The following is a 21965-nucleotide window of genomic DNA, read 5'->3' as shown; positions in this document are numbered from 1 at the left end:
TTTGGGCAAGCCAAGGAGCAGGATTCACTCTCTGACCTTCACTGCTCTCGAGCTCATCATGGTGTCTTGGGACCCACCAGCTATTTGCTCAATTATAACTCCAGACGTTTGGCCACATGGGATTTCCTAGAGCCATGATATCATTATTTGTAGCCAAACACTAAGGTGCCCTCCTATAGCTCCTAGAATATTTATTTTGTTGAAAACAACAAACCAGCATCTGAGGAAGAGTTGTTCCTTCTGAGGCTGTTTGTTCCCAGCCTTCATTTACCCACAGGACTCCATTTCCAAGACAACAAACAATCTTACTAACATGATGCGGACCCTGGCTTTCTTTTTTTTCTTTTTTAGGGCTGCATCCGAGGCATATGGAGTTTCCCTGGCTAGGGGTCTAATCGGAGCTGTTGCTGCTGATTGATGCCAGAGCCATAGCAACACCAGATCCGAGCCGCATATGCGACCTACACCACAGCTCACGGTAACTCTGGATCCTTAACCCACTGAATGAGGCCAGGGATCGAATACATAACCTCATGGCTCCTGGTCAGATTCGTTTCCACTGCACCATGACGAGAACTCTAGACCCTGGCTTTCTTATGGTGACATTTCATACTAACCACATACAGCAAATCTGTGACATGCTCTTTTCGTTACCTCATAAATGTAAATATTTCAACTACTGTTCAATTTAAATATCCTGTTCCCAAAAAATCTCTCTTCTTTAAAGAGCTCTTTGAAGATGAAATGGAACACAAATGTGGGTCAGTTAATTGTTATGGTTAAAGTATCTATTTGGACTTCTTACTCCTGCTCAGTGATCAACTGTAATATTTACTTTGTTGACAGAATGGGCTTTTCCCAAGGTAATTTTCCCTTTACCTTCATGGTATCGTCCTTAACAGTAGGCAATAAGGTTAATGCTATAATCAGCTATTACGTCGGCACATACGACTTTAGCTGCTGTTCAAATATAGCAACACAGAGTATAGAACATCCAAGATAGAAAAATACAGGTTTGAAAATCAGTGAAGCAAACTCTGGATAATAACTTCGTTTAAATATTCCTTAAAAATGTTTAACATAAATACTCTTATTTTTTTAAACAAAATTATTTAAAAAAATGAGTGAAAAAAGCCAATCTCAAAAGAGCCCATTTATGTAAGTGGGGGTAACAGGAATGACTGTGACTATAAAGAGATTTTTGCAGTGATGGAATAGTTCTGTATCTTGATTACCTTAGTGGCTACATGCATCTTCACATGAGAGAAAATAACACAGAATGTACACATACTTGATGTATCAAGGTCAGTTTTCTGGCTTTGATACTATACTCTAGCTAAGTGAGATGTAACCAATGGGAGAAACTGGGTGAAGAGTAACTAGAACCTCTATGTACGATCTTCGCAATTTCCTATAAATCTCAAATTATTTCAAAAAAAAAAGTTAAAAAAATAGCTAAATATTGGATTATAAATATATTTCATGGAACAATTTATTCAACCTGTAAGATTAAATAATATCCAAGCCTAGCCTGAGGTTCCTGCTGTGGCACAGTGGGTTAAAACTCCAGCTGCAGTGGCTTGGGTCACTGCACAGGAGGGAGTTCAATCCTTGGCTCAGAACAGTGGGTTAAAGGATCCAGCACTGCTGCAGCAGTGGTGTAGGTCACAGCTGCAGCTCAGATTCAATCCCTGGCCCAGGCACATCCATATGCTGTGGGTGCATCCATAAAATAATAATAATATCCAAGCCTATGAAAAAATATTTTATCTAACTGTCCATTTCATATACAAACGAACTACTGATCATCTTCACAGAGGTAAGAAGAGAGTGAAAATGGAGTGGGTTTTAGAATTGGTTTTTACTGTCAGGATGCTTACTGTTCAGGACAGTGTCTGGCAGTCAACATCCAGACGTAAAAGGGCAGGTGGTCTACAATACATAAAAAATAAGAACATGTATAGAACATGTAAAGACTTCTCTTATTTTAAATCTGTAAGATTCTGCCATTAAAAAAAGTAAAGAGCCATGAAACAGCATACTTTAAATATAACAACCTATTTTTATGATTTCTATATGCTAATCAAGATCCCACTGAGTATACGATTATATATAATTTGCAAAATACACTCTTAGATTTATGTGATTATTTGGTAAGATGTGATTAACAAATATGAAATTTATTTTATGTACACACAGCAATAGTTTCAAACACCTCTCTGGCTAAATTGATATAAATTGCTGCAATGTGCCAATTAACAAATATGAGACAAAAAGAATTCCAGAAGATGGGAGATGCAAATTAAACAATGCCAGTGTAAGTTATTTTCACTACGGCTTTAGACAGAGATCTTTTTTTATCATTGATTAAAAAGTAACATTCTGGGGTTACATCAAAACCTGACTCCTTGACTCCCTGCATCTCACACCTAAGCTGGCTCAACACTGGTTCACCATGACTCGGAATCTAAAGAGAGGTTGGCAGCACTTCATAAATACCTTCCTGTTCGCTCCTTTCTACAGTGATGCAATTTGACCTACATTTTCAGTGCCCATTGAAACTTCATAGGAGGGGGAAGAGGAGAGTTTTTCATTTCTCCTACCCTCTGATTAACTAGGACAGCAAATGCCACTCAAGGGACTGCTACTGGGCAGAAGCAAAGGGGGAAAAAAGTCATGCCAGTAGGAAATTCCACAGGAGAACAGTTAGAAATGCTGCATTCTCTGATTCTGTAAACAAACAGTCATAGCTTTACAAGACAACAGCAAGGAAGTTGTCCCACTTTACACCATAATCAGCCTAGACCACCTCGGGCTGTTTTGTTTACTTCAAAATTTCGGCATGATGAAAATTAAACTTGAACTCATCTTGCCAAATTCTTTTTTTTTTTTAAATAAACCTTTAATTTTAGAATAATTTTAAGTTTGCTGAGAAGGTGTAAAGATTACATTCTTTACATATTCTGCACCCCGTTTCCCCTACTGTTCACCTCTTATGTTAGTGGGCCACATGTGTCACAACTAATGAACCAATATTGATGCATTATTAATAACTGAGGTCCACGCTCTATTCGGGTCTCCCCAGTTCTTGCCTAATGCCCTTCTTTTGCACCAGGATTCCATCTCTATCATGTTACACTTAGTTGTCATGTCTCCTTACACCTCCTCTAGACCCTGACAGTTTCTCAGACTTTCCTTTTATGATAATCTTACAACAGTTTTAAGGAGTACCGGTGAGGTATTTTGTGGAAAGTGTTAAATTGTCTGTCCAAGGTTTTTCTCATGATTATAACAGGATTATCAGAACTGGGGTGGTAGACCCACAGCTAAAGTGCCACCCTTATTACATCACATCAAGCACACATCATCACTGTTCATGTTAACTTGATCATGTAGCTGAAGTCGTCGTGTCCGTCAGGTTTCTCCACTATGAAGGTTCTCCCTCCCCTTTCCACACTGTGCTCCAGGGAAGGAAGTTACTATACAAGGCCCACAGTGATGGGATGGGCAGTCAGGTTTCACTTCCTTTTGAGGGATTATCAACAAAAACCACTTGGAATTCCTGCATGTGGAAAATTTATTATTTGCTTATTCAATCACTCATTTGTATCAGAATAGACTCGTGAGTGTTCTATATTATTTTTCTATATTTATATTACATATATTTATATTAGCATTATATGTACATTATATATTTTGTTTGTTTTACATATTGGGCTATAATTTAAAACTATATTATTTATAAATCACCTCAACTGTGAGCACTGGGAGCTCTCTCTGGCTCCTGTGTCCCTTTGATTACTCCATCATTGTGCTATATATCTGTGTGTTTTGTTTTGTGTTGTTTTGTTACTTTCTTGCTTTCTGGCATTAAAGGAGGCTCCAGCCTCATCTTGCTTATTTCCTTGCCCTAGCCACAGAATTAAGTCATGTCTGGTTCCTTTTATTGGAAAATAGTATTAGAAACCAAGATATGGGAATTGGTGCTTATCAAAGTCTTCTAATGTCTGACACATTTAAATTTCTACATGAACTAGTTCTACAGTAAATTAACACAATTATCTCAAATATTATCTTCGTTTTATGGCATAACATGATAAATCATGAAGATGCTTAGTAATCAAACTATCATCTGACTGGCCAAACTTTCAGGTTTGATAAGACCAATAAATGCCTTATTGTAATGAAGCTCCTATGAAAGGGAAGGGAAGGGATGGGAAGGGAGGAAGGAAGGAAGAAAGGGAGGGAATGAAGGGTTTTTTCCTGTTGTTGTGGGGAGGGAGTGAAAATCTAGAATTAAATGCATGTAGCTGGCCTACTGTTGTATGCAAGAAGGTTTCCTCCTTTCCTCCCATTACCACTACATGGTATTTACTTTAGGTCTGCTCTTAATTACTTTGAGTTAAAGGAAAACACTAATATCAGTCAGATCTAACTATGAAATACACTGATGATGACCTCTAGCAGTAGCTACACCTTCTTATTTTTGGTCTGAGGTTTGTTTGGCCGTACTCCATGCATGTGGGAGCTCCTGGGCCAGGGATCAAACCCTCAATACAGCTGTAACCAGAGTCACAGCAGTGACAATGCCAGATCCTTGACCCACTGAGCCACCAGGGAACTCCTGGCCTGAATATTTTAATGTTATATAGTTTATCTTCCTTGAGACTAAACTAATCTGCCCGACACAAAGAGAGAACCAGGAGCTTCATGGGCAGTAGAGGCACCTACTGGGAAGTAAACAGATTTCTGTATATAAATGAACCACACAGACTAGAGTTAATACTATGCAATACATACAAGAAAATTCTCCACCTCAGATTCCAACTGTTAGTCTGTATAAACAGACTATGCTCATAAAATCTTTGGTGTCCTCAGTTTTTTGTTTTTTTTTTTTGTCTTTTGTCTTTTTAGGGACGCACCCATGGCACATGGAGGTTCCCAGGCTAGGGGTCTAATCAGAGCTGCAGCTGCCAGCCTATGCCACTGCCACAGCCACACAGGATCAAAGCCACATCTGCAACCTACACCACAGCTCACGGAAACATCAGATCCTTAACCCACTAAGCAAGGCAAGGGGTCCAACCAGCAAACCTCATGGTTCCTAGCTGGATTCATTTCCATTGTGCCATGACAGGAACTCCCGTCACTCTTTTTTTTAAATACAAAATAGGGCAAGACCAGCATCTAATACTGCTTTTCTCTATCCTCTTTTTCTCACTCAATCTGATTAAAATTTATATTCAATAAACATTTTTGAGCCTTTTCTATGCATTAACTAGCACACTATACCTAGTGCTTGCAATTAATTCAATAGAGTCAGAAAAAATTAAGAGCTCTGTTCCCATTTTCCCCCCTCAGCCAAGCTGCTGAAGTTGTTGGAAGATAAAAGTCAGGTCTTTACAATGCTAAAGGTGCAAAATGGGTTTGGAGAAGCAAATGGTTAACAGCTACTTCTATAGTTGTCTGAGAACATCTTAGAAAAGACCATAACTTCCTATCTATAAAATAGATAAAATCAAAACTACTTCTCAGGGAGAATACATGGAGAGCACAGCCCTAGCCCACAATGGATTCTGTAAGAATCGGCTTGTGATCACATTTTACATTTCATCATAAACACAACTAGGAAACACTGGGACTGCTCAGCTAAGGTGTTTCATTGCCTTCTTTTCATTGCCAATTTTACTATCTTTGTAAACCCTAAAATCATGATCTTTAAAAAAAAGTCAGTTTCTATGCCCCAGTCAACCTGTCTTTGAGAAATAAACAATGTCCATCCGCAGACGGGAATGGACAGGAAGTATTAACAACAATAACAGCTAACACTGCCTGAAAGCTTATTTTGTGCCATGCACTGTGTGGATATTACACAACAGGCCTATGACATAGATATTTTATTTTTCTATTATTATATTTTTTTTTTGATGTAGATATTTTAACTGTCCCTAATTCCCAAAAGAGAAACTGAGGCTACAGAGGTAAGGTAACCTGTGCACAGGTGCCACCTATCTGGGCTAGGTAACCTACTCTTATAGAAGAAAAACCATAACAAACAACAACAGAATCATATCAAACAACTGAACAAAAACATCCATCCCTTACCTCACACTGGCGATTCCTTTTCAAACACCGTTGGTGCTGGGTAGGTACTACAGTGGAAGGAAAAAATCAGCTGAAATGCATCCTTTGCTACAGAGATGCAAACTGGGAGGGCTTTGGACACTTGTGCCCCCAAAGAAACTCCAAATTGAGACTTTCTGCTCCCAAAATATTTTTAGTAAGTAAACCCATTGAAGTCTCCCTAAAGCATTTTACCAGCAACTCTGGGCCCAACTTGCAAAGCTCTTCACTCAGCAGCCCCAGTGACTACCTCAGGGCATTCACACTACAAGCCTCTTCTAGATCCAACTGACTACAGTCTAGAAGTCAGGGCTCAGTTTACAAGTCACTTACCTCTTCATCTAAATGGAGTTAATCTTAGAGTAGAAATTGACAGAACATTGTAAATCAAGTATAATAAAAAAAAAATTTAATATGTTGGGGGAAAAATCTGTTAAAAATAAAAATGCCCTTTGCTGTCACAAATAAAAAATAAATAAATGGAGTTAATCCCACACATTGTCCCTAAAACTGGTTTAAGAGTTCTCCAGCTGGCTTCCTCATTAATGTCAACATTCCCAGCCGGGCATCCATACAATCCTGTATCAAGGAACTTCTCCCCTCCTGGATTTACCCCCAGGACAATCATAGGCGTGGAGAAAAACAATCAGTTTTTGGAATTAGACCAGGATTTAAATCCTGTTTTCTATTTCAAACTGTGTGACCTCAAGAAAATCAGTTCACCACTCCCTTGAGGCTTAATGGAGGAGGTAAGACCAATAAAGCACAGTGCCTAGCACATTTAAGTGCCACTGTCATCATTACTCCCATTCTACAGATAAGAAATGGAGACTCTAGTGGTGAAATACCAAAAGTCACGGAGCTGGTGAGCAGGAGGGTCAGGGCTAGAAACCAGTTCTTTTTCCTTCCTTCTACAACTCTTTATTCTTCACCAATATTAAGCACCATGCTTGGGGCTGAGGACGCAACTGTGAAACAGACAGACAGGTACTTTGCTCTCATGGTACTTACCTTCTGTTAGAGAAGACAGCCACCAATTCCTACACAAGGAAGTAGAAAGGTGCTTGAAGGAATAAGAGCAGGGTGCCTGAATACCTACAGGCTTAACAGCAAGTAAGAAAATCCCTGGAATTTGTTTGGAAGATCAAGGAAGGGTTCTATGAAGAGGTGGCATTTAAACTGGGACCAAGGAAGCAGAAGAGGTGTTCAGACATGAGGGTGGCAGTAGGTCTATAGGCAAGGGATCCTGAGTTACTAAGGGAAATCCGAGTAATTAAAAGGCCAGAGATCCTGGAAGGCTGAAGATATAGGCATGGCCAGATCACAGGACCACAGCAGAACATAGTAAGGATTTTGGATGTCATCCATCACTAAAGTAATGGGAAGGCACCAAAAGACTGGCTGCCCTTGATGAAACAGTAGTGAAACACTTATTCTGAGCTCCATTCCCTAAGGTCAGGGCCATTTGGTATCTTTCTACCTCCTGTTTTTCTAGGACACAGCAAGTATATTTTTGATAAATTTGAGCCTTATGAAAGAATCTTTGAAAATAAACTAAAACCATTTCTCCTTTTTAATTCCATACCTGATGCTTCTATTAAAGTTCCTATCACTGATGATTATTATAGATGGGTGCTGACCTCTTCTCACTGTTTGCTCATAAGTTTCTGGAAAGTAAAGATCTTATTTTTCTATCTCTCAAAGCCAAATGCTCCACAGTTACGAAATGAAACAGACCCTCTTTTAACAGCTAAAAACCTCTTATTATTTCTAGATTGCCTGAGTAACAATCTTCTTGTTAATTCATCCTACCCTAGTAAAATAGATATGAAGGAATAATAGGCAAGGACTTAAGGGGTGGGGGTGGGGGTTCCGCTTTCCTTTTGCAGCTTTTTTTTTTTTTGCCTTTTCTAGGTCCACTCCCACGGCATATGGAGGTTTCCAGGCTAGGGGTCGAATTGGAGCTGTAGCCACTGGCCTATGCCAGAGCCACAGCAGTGCGGGATCAGAGCCACGTCTGCGACCTCACCACAGCTCATGGCAATGCTGGATCCTTAACCCACAGAGCAAGGCCAGGGATCAAACCTACAACCTCATCGTTCCTAGTCAGATTCATTAACCACTGCGCCACGACGGGAACTCCATTGCAGCTTAAGTTTAACAACAAAAACCCATTTCACCAATGTGTGATTAAAAGAATAATTTTTACATTTTAGGATAAATCACTTGTACAGTTCACATGCTTTAAGAGGAAAAAAAAAACTTGGGAGTTCCCGTGGTGGCTCAGTGGTTAACGAATCCGACTAGGAACCATGAGGTTGCAGGTTCGATCCCTGGCCTTGCTCAGTGGGTTAAAGATCCAGCATTGCCATGAGCTGTGGTGTATGTTGCAGATGCGGCTTGGATCCTGCATTGCTGTGGCTCTGGCATAGGCCAGTAGCTACAGCTCTAATTCGACCCCTAGCCTGGAGGTTCCTAGCCTAGAGGAGCAGGAGCGGCCCTAGAAAAGGCAAAAAGACAAAAAAATTTTTTAAATAAAATTAAAAAAAACTTAGTTAATTTTAACCAAGAACAAAACGCACCAACAGAAGGCCTTACAGTGATTTTCCAATTCTTCAGAGAATTGTTCAGATTCTCCCTTTGAATATTTCATTACTCTGATCAGGGTAGGGTAACTACTTAGGCTATTAAAAGATGGAACTGAGTCAATCAATAGTTCACATACTTGAAGGTTTATTTTGGGATTTCAGGAGATGAGGATGATAAGATAAAATGAGGAAAATGGGATTATGAATATGCTACTAGAGTTTGCTAGTAATTTTCTGTTTGATCCTTTTTCCATCCCCAGACTAATTTTCCACCGTTGTGGCCCTGCTCTGTGCTCCAAAAGCTGACCTCTATGGGTAGCATCACTGGGTTCATGCAGGCAGGCTTCTACGTGGGTTTGACCAATAGAAAGCCCTGGAAGGAGATCAAAGGAGGAGGAAAGAAAGCGGGGGAGGGGGGTGTTGCTTCTTTATTCCTTCCTTGGTCTGGGCTGTATTTTCTGGCAGTGGCTGGATCCCTCCAGGACTATAGTTTCTGTCAGACAGCCCCTCCTCTATAGCTCCAGCTCTCTCACTGAGCTCTAGGAAGGAATGCTATTTCTTCTCTTTGCTCCTTTGGACCTAGTAATGATAATGGCTTCCCACCGCGGTTAGTTTCTGGGTAACAAGAACCCCATGTTACCCTTAACTCTCTGAAAATAATCCCTTCATTAAAAGTCTCCTGAACCATCAGAGTCATACTGTTTCCTGCCAGAAGAATTCAAACCACAGACCTGTAAAGCTAGCAATCTTCCTCCTTTGCATCTGAGCAGTTATCACAAAGGTTATTCATCTTCCAGAGCAATTCCTTCACACCAAGCTCAGCATGTGAGCTCTCAGGTTTCTCAGGCAGAAATGACACCTTTTAAACTGGTCAGTGTAGGAGGGCATTGTTGCAAAACAGCTGGCAGAATGGAAGGGCCAACACTTACCAATTCTCCAGGCAGGAGTCTGCTACATGTCAAGAATAAAATGTTTCCAAAGAGATGCCACTTCCTATTTCTCCCTGAGCTTCCTCTAGCTGAGAGCTCAGAATCAAAGTCAGCATTGTGTTTTCACACCAAATACCTACAAGTTTTATCACCGCCTGAGGAAGCTGTCCTGTGTGTGTCACTTCTCTTGGCTAGTTTCTCAGACCTGAGGATCTGCTTACCACTAGCCAAGCAACCAGAAAGAGAGCCAACCATCTTATATTACTAGCCACATGTTTGTGATCTTTCTTTCTTTCTTTCATCTCAGAATAAATCTTTCTTCTGCAGTAAGCAAAAGATGAGCAGGATGAGAAAGTTCTGCTTTGCACAGCCTGGCCTGTCTCTTTAACAGATCTGACCAGATTAGCATTTTTCTTTTCCCGTGGAGAAGACTGGCATATGCTTATACCATAATCTGCTCTGAGCTCCTTCTTCGGATTTTTCTTGTACCAAGGCAACTGAAGTTGAGGTTAGATGTTAATTGAAATCACCTGGGAGTCTCTAACCCCTTCACCTTGCTTTCTCTTGGCACTAGTATCCTGGGAGTTACTCTATTTCTGAATATTGGGGCAGTCTTTTGATCAATCAAGAGCCTATTTAAAGAATTCTTCTAGGAGGTTGATAAGAACCCATGTGGCTTATGTCAACAAAGCACTCCAACAAGGATTCCAAACATCACCCTCTGCAACCAGCAAAGCACTCAGAGCAGACAGCAAGAGTTGCTAAAACAAAGACAGGCAGATTCCTCTCTTCAGCCTGAAGGCAACACTGAGAAGCAGTGGGATTATTAACAAAATGTGGTTCACACTGCGGTATATCCATTTCTAACTCTTGTTACCCTTAAGTGTTCATTTCAAAGTATATTTTTATTGGTGAACTCTATAAGCAGCTGGGTGGATATACATCAAATGTTAGTAGTGGTGTCTCTAGGTAGTAGGTGTGAGTAACTTTTATTTCTTAATGTATATTTCTGAAATTATCCAAATTGCCTTTTTTTTTTGTCTTTTTGCCATTTCTTGGGCTGCTCCTGGCATATGGAGGTTCCCAGGCTAGGGGATGAATTGGAGCTGTAGCCACTGGCCTACGCCAGACCACAGCAACTCGAGATCCGAGCCGCGTCTGCGACCTACACCACAGCTCACGGCAATGCTGGATCCTTAACCCACTGAGTAAGGCCAGGAATCGAACCCACAACCTCATCGTTCCTAGTCAGATTCGTTAACCACTGAAGCACGACAGGAACTCCATGAAATTTTCCAAATTTTCTACAAACACCTATGATTTTTGCAATCAGGGAAAAATTATTAAACAAAAACTATAAGCATTCAGGAATTTCAGTTTTTCATAAGAATCAAGTGTATATAGGCATTCCCATCATAGCGCAGCAGAAACAATCCAACTAGGAACCATGAGGTTGCAGGTTCGATCCCTGGCCTCACTGAGTGGGTTGAGAATCTGGTGTGGCGTAGGTTGCAGACGCAGCTCAGACCCTGCATGGCTGTGGCTGAGGTTGTAGGCCAGCAGCTACAGCTCCAATTAGACGCCTAGCCTGGGAACCTCCATATGCCATGGGTGTGGCCCTAAAAAGACAAAAAAAAAAAAAAGAATCAAGTTTTTATAAATCTTATAACTCAAAATCCAAATTACATTTCTTAGCTTTTGCATAATTTAAGATTTTCAGTACTACAATCATTTTATGAACTATGTTTTAAAATTAGGAAACTACTCAAAATGTAAAAAAGGATACTAAATTGGGTTTAACATGTAAAATTATTCTGGTACACAATTACAACCTTAACTGAGATAATTTAGACTCTTCAAGGTCACAATTTACTATTTTCATACTCTGAAGCCCTCCCAATACAGATGAAAAGTGGAACTGCTTCTTTTTCTAAGACCATGCAAATGATATCATATGCAGTGATATGGCTAAGAGACTACAGATAAAAAACAGACTAGTGTTCCTTCCACCACAAATGCTAGCCAATAAAAACTTTCCAGTCTACAACTGATTAATACTTGACACCAGATCTCTGGAAAAGAAAGCTAATCGTTGTTGGCTGTTGGCTAAAGCAACAGACACACTCAGAAACCTGCCTACTACTATATCATGACTGCTGTTTACTATGATAACTGATTTTTCAATTTAGTGCCATTTAAACAGAAACCTGGAATATGTACTAGCTTTTCTAAGAGCTACCTTTTTCATAATCTATAATAGCTAAACATGTGTTATTCACTGTCTTATAGTGCTGAAATAAATTAACATGGAATCTTGGAAACCATAAGCATCTTTACTAGCTTCAGGAAGCTAGTAAATGTGAACAAGTGATTCCTTTTAAACTGTCCTAATGTAATGGTAAATGGCCTCTTTTCTAATTTCGATTTCCAAATGATTTACAGGTATAACTACCAGAACAATAATAATCAAAGGTGAGCAGTGGAGAGAGCAGAGAATGGAGTCTTAAACATCTCAGAGCACCTAAGAGGAGTTACTTAATCTCCTTTTGTGTTCAGTATGTTAAAACTTAAAAAAAAAAAAAGTGGGACTTCCTGCCCTGGCTCAGCAGTTAGCGAACCCAACTAGCATTCATGAGGATGCAGGTTTGATCCCTGGCCTTGCTCAGTGGGTTAAGGATCCAGCGTTGCCATGCACTGTGGTGTAGGTCGTAGACGCACCTTGGATCCAGCATGGCTGTGGCTGTGGCTGGCAGCTACAGTTCCGATTGGATCCTTTGCCTGGGAACCTCCATATGCCACAATTACGGCCCTAAAAGAAAAAAGGACCAAAAAAAAAAAAAAGTGAATAAAATAAAAAGAAACGATGCAGAACTTTGCTAGCACTCTTCAGGATTAAGTTCAAGGACTCTAAAGGTTCAAAATGTCTGCAAAAATGAGACCATGAGACAAATGAAAAATGTAGGTTTTTGACTAGTGTTAAGTGTTAACAGAAAATGTTTAGAAGCTGCAGAAACAAATTAGAAAAAGACAATGTAAAAACCAGTACGAGATTATAAAGCTACAGAAAAGTCTTGGGATATTAGGTTTTTGACTAGTGTTAAGTGTTAACAGAAAATGTTTAGAAGCTGCAGAAACAAATTAGAAAAAGACAATGTAAAAACCAGTACGAGATTATAAAGCTACAGAAAAGTCTTGGGATATCTCTATGAAAAAGGTCTGGCCAAACAAGAAACACCACCATACTGCCATTACATCCTGTTGATGGTTGAAATGACAATAAAACTTTAAAACCTAAGGGGAAAGGGCCTAACATACAAAGCTATTGTTAACAGAAAACTGTCTGGAGACCCTAATTAAACAAGTGTCAAGAGCTCCTCTCAAAATCTCTTGTAGTGGTGGACCTGAAACAGCAAAAAACAGAGCAGGCCATTTAAAAGAAGAGTCCAGGGGTTGGGAGGACAAGTGACTACACCAAAGGTGGTAATTACACCCTGGGAAGTAAAAAAGGCCAGACTGAAGGGCTCCAGGAGGTACTTCAAAACCAGCTAATCATGGGAAGAAAAGGTGGGGTAAATTAAATTGGCTCCTCCCTCCACTGGTTATCTCCTGGGGGAAATAAAAAGATGCTGGCACTCCAAAGCAAGAATTAACAAAAGCACATGCAAATGGCTACGATGACTATTAGATAACTGCATCATACACCAATGTCCCCATAGTGAAAGAGGCTAATCCTAGGGTCACCCATCTCTAATTCATTCCTGAACCTTGAAGAACCAAGAAAAGGACTTCTGCAGTCTAGAATGTCCCTTAAAGGCACAGGTAGTCAAAGCACCCAAGGGTTCCCCTGCCAACAGTCCTATGCTGCAGGGGAAATAGCTCACCTTTTCTAAATCACATTCTCAACTAAAAAATAGGGGGGAATATGCTCTTCTCTGACTTCAAAGGATAAGAGTATAAAGTAAAACAGGAAAATATGTGAAAATGCTCTGAATAAAACCACATTGTATTTGCGCATTTACTGATTGAAACATGGTTTAACGTATACTCTAAAGATTATATAAATGTAGATTGTCCCTTCAGTTTATAAATTGGAAAGTCTAAAATATTTATTTTAACGTATTAGTAAAGGCAAAATAAAACCGGCCAGACACTATGAGAAGAGAGAGAAACAAATGCAGGGCATTTTATCATTTCATGAAGAGGCCAATAAATTTATATTTAAATCACTGGTGCCCTAAAGGGATCACTGTGCACTAGGTAAAAAGGTTCTTGGAGCTCCTGCTGTGGAGGTTAAGGATCTGGTGGTGTTGCAGCTGTGGCTTGGAATGATTCCCTGGCCAGGGAACTTCCATATGCCTCAGGTGTGGCCAAAAAAAAAAAAAAAATGTTCCTAACAGGACCCCAATTACCAGATACGGGCTAAACTACCATCCATGTGCTTCTCTTCTAAAATATTAGAGATATGTATAACATGTTTACAAAATATTACCATATAAAAAATGGATAAATATGATATTGCACTTACCATGGTAAGTGCTGATTGGCTGGAAGGAACACTGATGGTGTGGAGCCACCAGACTGGGTCTCAAACCGGGGGTTTAAGAGGCACATGGGATTGGGAGAGAGAAGGATATTGCAAACACTAAATGAGATAGATAATGCACAAAATAACACACACACAGGTTCACACATGTCTGGATCATGGACATCTTTGGTTTTAACAGCCCTGCCTCCACCTGCCCTGCTGAGGAATGACAACTTCCCCAATAGGTACTTTCTTGGTGAGAGAGGTACCAAGATACCTGCCAGCACCCTGTCTGAACCTGAGAGATACCCTCTCAGTAGAGAGAGAGGTTAACAACAGTTGGAGAAGTTACAAAGTCCAGCACCCTGAGGTGCTTAACACTGACTCTCACTACCTAGATCTCTGAAGGGGCTCCAGATCTGATCCATTCTGAGGCCTGGTTCCTCAGCTCTATTGTAAAAGCTTGGAGCTACACCACATTCTTCCAGCAATCTCTCTCTCCTTTTTCTTTTCTTTTCTTTTTTTTTTTTTTTTGCTTAAAGTGGCCAGATTTAGTTTCTATTGCTTACAACCAAAGACCTCTAAGTTGATTAGTTATTACTTTGAGTCTAGAAGACTATATTTTCTCAAAAGTTTGGGAGATAAAACTTAATTTGATTGGCAAGTACTTTAGACCATTAACTTTAAAGATATGTAACATGGAGTAAAATAAAAAATTCATTTAGAATGTTAAGAAACTGGATTTGTGTGTGTGTGTGTGTGTGTGTGTGGAGATTTTTAAAGATCTGCTTTCTCCCACTTCACACTCTCTCCCTGCCCCATGCAAGTTTCTTTAGCAATGGGTTTAAGATGCACTAGCAAAAAGAGTAACTTTCTTTAACTTTTAGGATCTGATTTCAAGCCAGGCAAGACTTACAGAGAAGTGCACCTGCCCTCATGGGGAGCAAATAAATAATCAGTTTCAAGCAATAAAGTATTGGGAGTGGGTTGTTATTATCATCAATAGATAACTGACAGATGTGCTTCATGAATTATCACAATATTTCTACACTCTTCATATATATATATATATATATAGCTTTTCAGGGCCACACCCACAGCATATGGAAATCCCTAAGCTAAGGATCGAATCAGAGCTGTAGCTGCTGGCCTATACCACAGCCACAGCCACAGCCACACCAGATCTGAGCCAAGTCTGCAACCTACACCACAGCTCACAGCAACACCGGATCCTTAACACACTGAGCAAGGCCAGGGATTGAACCCAAAATCTCATGGATCCTAATCAGTTTCATTACCATTGAGCCATGACGAGAACTCCTCTACATTCTTTTATTCTACTCATTTCCGAAAATTTCCTATGAACAAATTTAATACTCCAACGTTTCCAAATAACTCTGTCACAGTCAGATGTGGTTACACTTATTCTTCACTGCCAAGTCAATGTTCTAATTCCACAGAAACAATGAAATGTAGCTCAGTCAGAACACAGAGGTTTTAAGCAGGGATAGAACATACTCCAAAGTCAAAATAGCTTAAGTGCAAATAAAGTAAAACATTTTTCAAATTATCATAGTTACACCACAAGGATGCAGGTACAAACAGAGTTGAGTTGATATTGAAAGAAACTCGGAGTTCCCGTTGTGGCGCAGTGGTTAACGAATCCGACTAGCGACCATGAGGTTACGGGTTCGATCCCTGGCCTCACGCAGTGGGTTGGGGATCCAACGTTGCCATGGGCTGTGGTGTAGGTCGAAGACTCAGCTCAGAACCCGCATTGCTCTGGCTCTGGTGTAGGCTGGTGGCAACGGCTGATTCGACCCCTAGCCTGGGAACCTACATATGCCGAGGGAACGGCCCAAGAAATAGCAACAACAACAACAACAAAAAAGACAAAAGACAAAAAAAAAAGAGAAAAGGTGACAACTAAAAGAAACAACTTTCAGAGACTCAGTGATGGCTGGATGAAATTACACACAGACATATACATCTACATGCTCTGTATAGAACCAATCCTGAAGCTAATCTCTAGGGGTTAGAACACAAGAGGAATCTTCGTGTGCTTTATTTAACCAAACATCATGTAGAAGGAGGTGGGGGAGGCCAGACACAGGTAAGAGTGTCTAGGTAGCAGCTTGAGGGCCTAGTATCAACTACTTCCCCTCCTGGGCACCAGGAGGGTAACAGGAACTTGAGGCATAAAGCAGCTCCAAAGGCACCGATTCCCTTCAAAACCAACACAAATGACAAGGCTCAATCATCAAGTTCTTTGGCAAACTGGGCAAGGTGAGACTATTTTTATCAACAAATAATTTACTGGAGAGTACCATGTTTGTGCCTAGGAGGGGAAGGCCACATATTATAACTAATCTACTGGAGTTTCATCCTAATGGGGAAGGCGGGGACATTAGATAAAGCAACCATAACAAAAGCACTGAACACTTGAGATGGAAAATGGCAGTGTGTATAGGGGTAAGAGGAGATACTGTTGCTTGCTAATACCACACACCTATAGGACTTGGGGTCTAACATTCTTCTAGGCAAGGGCTCAGTAAACTATGGCCCTTGAATGGGTCAAATCCAATTCTGACTTATGCTATGAGCCATTACCTATATATAACACTTTTAAATGGTTGAAAAATTCTTAAAACTATTTCCTAGCATACAAAAATTTCATGAAATTCAAACATCAGTGTCCACAAAGTTTTACTGAACACAGACATGCCCACTCCTGGTCAATGGCTACCTTCTCCATGCACTGAGTTGGGAGGGTCTAAATGCTTCATGCTTGTTAGTTTGGCCCTGACATACCCAGAATTCAGACATAACCTGCTAGCCTAACAGAGAATGCAGCCCCATTTTTAAGAACAGCAGGCAGGTCTAATTGGTTCTATGGATGCTGGGGTACTAGCCAAATAGTAACCAGAAAAATGTGAAAGGTTTTTTGAGTTGAAAGTAGAATGGTCTCAGAAGGTGTGTGTTGGGGTGAGTAGGATTAAAGGTTTCTCTTTGAAAGAATATATGAGCTATCTCCTTCGACAAGAGAATGAAACCGTCCTCAAAATGACTACTACCTTTAGGAGCCTAGCACTGAGCAAAGCCTTTTGCCTTTATTATCTCATTTAATCTCAAACCCAGGTTCAAGTCTAAGCCTGTGTTCCTAACCACTCCCTGACTTAAAAGCACAAGGCAACAATGTTCACCAGGACTAAAAGAGAGGAAAAGACCACAGGAACGGTGGAAGGTTATTTTATGGCCATGAGCATCAGAAGTGTTCTATTCATCTCTCTCCTCCCTCTCCCTCTTTCTCCTCATAGTAACATCATTTCCTTTAAAGAAAGTAAAATGCAACTTATTTCTTCCAGGAACTTGCTTGTTGAGAAAAACTGATGCAGGTACTCAAACATGGAGACATTTTAAAGATGTCACCATCAAGGTTATAGATCTAACTTCTACTAAATGCAATCTCTGGTGTGTAAGGGTCTCCAAAAGAAGGGGGTGAGGAAACATTTTTTGAGGCAATGGTTTAGAAAGCACATATACAGTTTAATTTAATTTTTCATTTAAAGTACAATGAGTAGTAACAGTTAAATGAATCTTACTCAAAGAAAGGGCTATGATGCTGGTAGGCAGCTGTATCTTTCTTACTAGGATCCATGTTCTTTGATTTGCCAACTATACCACCATTTTCCTTCAAGTTCTCCAAAAAGCCTACAATTATAAGAACCACTCAATCCTAACTCATTTTGTGAAAACCAGATTTTTAAGAAGTTTCATTTGGTTAATATTTTCATCATACTTATTTGCAGATAATGTATACCATTATTATATAACATGTTTGTACATATTTACTTGGGTGTTTATGAATGGTTACCAACATCTAGCTCCCAAGTTCTTCCTGTGCACCAAATGAGGGGCTCAGAGTTTCATACAGGGAACTTCCTGCAAGGCTCCCAACACTTCTACTAGATAGGCTTTCTAGATGAGGAACCTCAGGGTCAGGCAGGTTAAGTACATACAGTGAATGAGAACAAAAGAACCCAGATTTGGACTTAAGCCTGTTTTGACTCAGAAACTGTGTTTTTCCCATAGCATTCTGCCAAGGCACCAACACATTTCCTTAGACTATCTCTCAGTCAAATTTGCTGGAGAGCAGTAAGGGTGTGGAGTTGAATAAACCATTAGCTCTAAGAGTGGTTACTGGGCTCAAGCCTCTGCGTATCCACAATAAATCCATTTGATCTAATGTTTTTTGATTTGTTTGGGTTTTTTCTGCTTTTTAGAGCTGCACCGAAGGCACAGAGAAGTACCCAGGCTAGATGTCCAATAGGGGCTGCAGTTGCCAGCCTACACCACAGCCACTGCAATGTGGATCCGAGCTACATCTGTGATCTACACCACGGCTCACAGCATTGCCAGATTCTTACCCACTGGGTGAGGCCAGGGATTGAACCTATGTCCTCATGGATACTAGTTGGGTTCATTACTGCTGAGCAGAGATGGGAACTCCTGATCTAAATTTTTAAATATAATTTTAAAACAGGCACAATGCATCCAGGATTAGCATGTCAAGCCCTTTATGTGGGTGCATGGTTTATCAACTGACAGACAACACTTTGCTGTGGGAACAAAATGGCCGCACTTTTGCACCTCTAAGACCACATGACTAGGCTAAAGATAACCTTAAAAGGCAAATACTAAGTACAAAGATCAACTTTTTTCTTATTTTTTTCCCTCAATAATTATTCTCATTTTATTTAATAAAACATGCATCTCTAATTAGGGGACCCCAGGACCTCTTTTACAAACAACCATGCACTCCTCCCCAGAAAAATATACATATGCAAAAATGTCGTGGTTATAACTATAGGGGAGTTCAGAAATTTCTAGAAGCCTATTCATGGATCCCTTGAGGTTCATAGACCTCAGGATAATCCCTGCGCTAAAAACATATTACAGAAATGCCTATTTTACAGGACCAGGACAAATAGCTAGCTCTCTTAGCATCCTTTATAGCATCAGAGTCTAATATTAAATAAATATTCAAAGAAATTTCCTTAACTAGACTCTCATATTCTCAAAGAAACTAAGAATCTAATGACTTGAGTAAATCACCAAATCTTAAGTCATACATATTCAAAGCCCAAATCAGTTTTGCCTTTTTTTTAGGGCTGCACCCACAGCACATGCAGGTTCCCAGGCTAGGGCTCAAATCAGTGCTGCAGCTGCCAGCCACAGCCACAGCCACGCCAGATCCGAGCCGAGTCTGCAACCTACACCACTGCTCACGGCAATGCCGGATCCTTAACCCATTGAGAGAGGCCAGGGATCAAACTCACAAACTCATGGTTCCTAGTTGGATGGTTTCCAGTGTACCACAACAGGATCCCCCAAATCAGTTTTGTTACAGTTTAAAACCTGCCACTTTTTCTACCCTCAGAGTTTTCCCTAGGAAAGGAAGAAATGTCAGTATGGCATAGAGCTTGAGTCTATCCTACTTTAACATTCATGAACATGTCAATATATAATAAATCATATGAAAAGACCTCTTGCAAGATTAAAAGATGTTCTCTAATTACATGAGACAAGTCAATTAAAAGAATTCTTTAATGTTCAACACAAAGATCTGTGTCAATGCAATTGCAAGTTAACATGACTGACAACGTAGACTATTAAAAGTTCAGAAAAGCTCAAATTTTGCTGTGTTTCCCATTAATTGAGTCAAGAACTTTCAGGAATGTGTTTTTTGCGGTGTATCTCAAACTTTCAGATCTTTACAATCTCTTTCGGTCTTATTACTTAGGAATATTTCAGGCATTGTCCAACAAAATACCAAGTGACTTTAGAAAAGCATTCAGGCAGGACTCCCATCTATGACTGATGGATAGACTGTCTCATGAAAACTTAAAGGGGGAAGTGATACTTGCCCATAAACATCACAGATTACTTTAATGAAGTTACTAGATACTGTTTTCAAATCAGTATTATGGTGATAAGGCTAAGTAACAAGTAACTCAAAAAGTTAAGTACATCATTTTACCACTTGACAATTCCTTGTTTTTGTTGTTGTTGTTGTTGTTGTGGGGTTTTTTGTTTTTTGGGTTTGTTTTTTTTTTTTGGCAGCACCCCCAACATGTAGAAGTTCCAGGGCCAAGGATTAAATCTGCACTGCAGTGACAATGACAGATCCTTAACCCACTGCACCACAAGGGGACTCCTGACAATTACCTTTTAAACAAGGATCCCTATCAAAATGGCAGGTGGAATAGATAGCAACTGACACTTTCAATTTACAGTATGCAGTACTTAAGATTTAAAGTAATTCTTCTTTTGGTTAGAGGGTCTTCTATCCCTGTAAGCCAAGAAAATGAACAGACTGAAACCCATGCACAGCCAACATTGAGGCCAATATTATTTCAAAGCCAGGACATTTCTCACTGTGAGGAGGGCAACACCTCAAAATATTCGCTCAAGTTGGTTTTGTTTTTGCCTTTGTGCTAAAAGTCAAAGGTGCTCTTTAAAGCACAACTGAAGAGCATTACTGAAGTTTCAACTTCATATATATAAATAAAATTTTATGCACACTGATTTCTAGCTAGTGGTGATACACCCTTCACTGTTACACATTTGCATGCCTAACTCTTCCTCTCTGAACAACTGAGAGATAACTGGGAGACTGAACCCAATTTGATTAAGGAACCAACCAAATCCATCTTCCATAATTGCTTCCTCCCAGATATGAAGAGGCAGGGAATTCGTGGGACAGAAAAATGGGACTATAACTCAGTAAAATATCAAAGCTAAGTTCAAAACTCAGATATGCTTCTTGAGCCTCATTTAATCTATCCCACAGGTGATCAAATCAGTCCGTACTCAAATCAGGTGCTCGTCTCCTCTCGCCTCTCACCACCGAAATATTGCCGTTTACGAGAAACTCATCCAAGTTGAATCAAAGCGACTTTGGGGACGAGATGCCAATATCATGGGCAGTGTGCTCCGGAAATGTGTTTACACACAAGGCAACGTTTCTCATTGAGCACCTCCCTCCCCCTTCACTTTCGACTTCCCCTTAAGATGGGGACCGTCACAGGGTCGGTTTTGGAAAAGCAGAGAGAAAAATAAATGAAAGCACCCCATCCCGATCACCGACCGGGGTTCCTGCGCCCGGGAAAGACGGCAGGCACCCGACTCCCAGTGGCTACGCGAACTCCACCCGGAGATCGCTAAGTTCCTCGGTCCCCCTTTCCCAGCACTCGTGTGTCCCAAGGGGAAGGGGGCGGCCGCCGGGGCCGGAACCGCGCCACCTGGAACCCGGGGCCTTTTTCGCTTGCCGGCCGCGCCCCGCGCAAGTGCCCACGTGCGAGACCCGCCCGGGCGCGCGTGGGCTCCAACTTCGCGGGGACCCTCACGCTGCCCCCCTGCGTGCCCCGGGTCCCCAGACTCCCGGGCTCAGCCGCGACCCGGCGCCCCCGCCGCCCGCCCCGCCCCCCCAGGGGAGCCAGCCCACCCCCGGCGGCGGTGGCGGCGGCGGGAATGGGGTGGCGGGGGCCGCGGTCGCCGTCCCCGGGGAGGCGCGGGGGGCTCGGACCCAGCGCAGCCCCGCTATCCCGGCGACGCCCGGGCGAACTCACCTGGCGGCTGGCGGCGGCCTTCGGGGCGGCCTCTGGGCGTGGGCCGGGCGGGGGCGGCGGGGGGGTGACGGGGGCCGGGGCTGCACAGGGGCCGCCGCCGCCCGCCTGTCCTCGCCCCCCACGCGCCGGCCGCGGCCGCCCCGGGGAATTGCGGGGAGCGCGGGGAGCG

General features: G+C 41.3%; 1 protein-coding gene across 2 annotated transcripts in view; it reads right to left on the bottom strand.

Annotated features, from left to right (window-relative positions):
• Positions 1 to 21814, bottom strand: part of ATXN7 (ataxin 7) — a 138322-nt gene extending 116508 nt beyond the window's left edge. For both annotated transcript variants that reach the window (XM_047778496.1, XM_047778511.1), the window contains exon 1: positions 21797 to 21814. The gene's annotated coding sequence lies outside the window, so the exon portion shown is untranslated. The remainder of the gene's footprint in view (positions 1 to 21796) is intronic.
• Between the last annotated feature and the right edge of the window lie 151 nt (positions 21815 to 21965).

This window comes from Phacochoerus africanus, chromosome 1, assembly GCF_016906955.1.
Source record: "Phacochoerus africanus isolate WHEZ1 chromosome 1, ROS_Pafr_v1, whole genome shotgun sequence".
NCBI lineage: Eukaryota > Metazoa > Chordata > Mammalia > Artiodactyla > Suidae > Phacochoerus > Phacochoerus africanus.
This window is presented reverse-complemented; position numbering and strand designations above follow the sequence as displayed.